At 30.4% G+C, this 2447-nt stretch overlaps 1 long non-coding RNA gene across 1 annotated transcript; it reads left to right on the top strand.

The window, feature by feature from the left end:
* Positions 1 to 285: 285 nt before the first annotated feature.
* Positions 286 to 2023, top strand: LOC116141448. Its single transcript, XR_004129807.1, has 3 exons — positions 286 to 617; positions 746 to 841; positions 1833 to 2023. It is a non-coding gene; the product is annotated as an uncharacterized LOC116141448 (long non-coding RNA).
* The last annotated feature ends 424 nt before the right edge of the window (positions 2024 to 2447 follow it).

The raw sequence follows: 2447 nt of genomic DNA, 5'->3' as shown, positions 1-2447 counted from the left end.
CACAGCTGGATTCTAGCATGGGTAATATCAACATTTTCTATTACTCCATAATGTAAATTAGGTCTACTAATATGAAGATATACACTAGTGATTAATAAAAAAGGATAAAAACTATAAACCCGCCGCTCAATTGATATCTCAATAATATTATTAATATTATTTAGGTTTAGGTTAATATAATAAACCTACCACAAAACAAGATAAAACAATATACCCGCCACCATCTTCAATTGATATCTTAGTATTATTATTATTTTTCAGTTTAGGTTAACATGATANTTGGAGAAACTTAGAATTCAGGAATGTGCACAGTTAGAGGTTTCGTTCCCAAGCCTCTCGCCGTATTGCAACACAGAGGTAGATGGATGTAAGATGCATTGCGGAGAAGAATTTGACTATAAACCAATACGGCGGTAAGGTTGCCATTTTCTGGAACGATTCATATTTTTAATTTTCATCTCAATATGCGCTCTTTCTTACTAAATAACATTTTATCTCCTCATCTATTTGAAATAACTAGCCTCAAAGCAGAGGTAGATGAGTGCAATATACTGTCCGATAGTGAAGATGACCCCTCGACTACTGAGGAATATTTCGGAGCTCCCAACTTCTTTAAGGTAGGGTTGTCAGTTTCTAAACTGTTGTCATTCATAATTTGTATGATTTAGGGATATATAGCAACAATCCATACATTGTTTCAATCTATAATCTATATTATTATCTTATTATTGCTTTTTTTATGCAGGCCTTTCTCGTGGGAGTAATTAATTTCATCCGTAAAATGTTCAATTGGACGAGTGCAACTTCTGACTAATAGATCGGAGTTCACAACTTCTTTAAGGTAAGGTTGTCATTTTCTGAATTTTTTTTTTTTTTTTTTTGGGTAATCTTAATAAATGCTGTTTCCTCTTGAATTGAATTTTTGTTTTATATGTTAGTTACTGGAACATCTACTTAGAGACTTATTTTGATAGATTTGACCACTGATTAGTTTGATTCTAAGAAGTTAATTAATAAGTGAAATATCCAGAAATGCTCTGGCTTGAAAATTGGAGGGAATTTGATTCTATAAAGTTCTGTTATTTGCAGTCAAACCTTTTGATTTACATGCTTTCACAGTGTTTTATGAGAGAACCACAACCAGTAATATCTAATGTCTTTTTTTTTTTTTTTTTTTCTAATAATGTAAAAAGGCTCTGTTTTCCTTTTTCATTTCTATCTATGCATTCACTTTTGATGGATAGCGCTTTGACAATTATATGTCTGCTTGTTTTTGTTGATGGATTAGGAATGTAGTTTGGTTTGTTAATTTTTCTGATGATATTAATTTATCTGATGATAATTTGAGTTATCAATTCTAATATGTTAATTGAACTCTCCACTGGAAATGCTGATTAACTTGAATGAATATAATAACGTCTTGTATCAGAAATTTGATAGCTGAATATAATAAAAATGCGAGGGCACTTCTGTCTTGTTTCTCTATCAAGTTTGTTCATCCATCCTTGGAAGGAGGTTTAGTGACACTCTGTAATGTGCATGTAACATGAGCTAATGTGATGTCCCATGAGTGGTTGATTGTATGTGTATCAATTATAAGATTTTTTATTTTTTATTGGCTCTTATTATTTGGACATGACACTGTACATGTTTAGTATTACTTTCTCTTTGTAAAGAGTTGTGCTATAAGAGATCATCACCTTAAATGTGTGATCTGGATACATAGTGATCTCTTCAACCATGTGTTGTTTCAAATTTTCTCACCTCTCTGCGACTTTGAAATTAATAGCAACGATGTAATTTAACTATCTTATTATTGTCTGTTTATGCAGGCCTATCTTATTGGAGACGTAGAGCTAGGATATGAACTTCAACTGGAATAAGGCAACTACTAATGGTTGATGTCTGTCAGTTTTTCTATTTGATGAATAAGTTAACAGTGCACTTGTATTGTCTATTTTTGTGTTTGTCTTAATAATGTAAAACACTCTGTTGTTCATTTTCATTTTTTTTTTAATTTTTTTATCAGATGGTATGTTAATAAGACAACTTTACTGTTCTGCAATTACTGGTAACTTCACGTTTTCTTTGTTACTGTACATTTGCAACACTAATTTTTTCTGTAAATTATGAATGGTTCATATATCATTAAAAATTTTGTGGAGAAACAAAGGAATCCCTAAGCAGGAATCTTCCATAATGAAAAACTAGAATTGGTTTTAAAGTTTTTTACAGCTTTTAATCTAAAAAACAGTTTTTAAATTTTATATCAGACACATTTTCAAATATTAAAAATATTGAAATAGAGCTCAAAAATTTGAATAGTATTTAAGTTTTCAAAAATTATTTTTGAAACACAAATCAAATATAAGAAGTTTCTATGAGCCCAGACTTCAACATACACAAATATAATACAAATGGCAGGGGATTAGGACTTTGTATAATGT

This window comes from Pistacia vera, unplaced genomic scaffold (genome assembly GCF_008641045.1).
Source record: "Pistacia vera cultivar Batoury unplaced genomic scaffold, PisVer_v2 Contig4, whole genome shotgun sequence".
Taxonomy (NCBI): domain Eukaryota; kingdom Viridiplantae; phylum Streptophyta; class Magnoliopsida; order Sapindales; family Anacardiaceae; genus Pistacia; species Pistacia vera.
The sequence above is the reverse complement of the archived record's forward strand: the minus strand, read 5'-3'. Positions and strand labels throughout refer to the sequence as shown.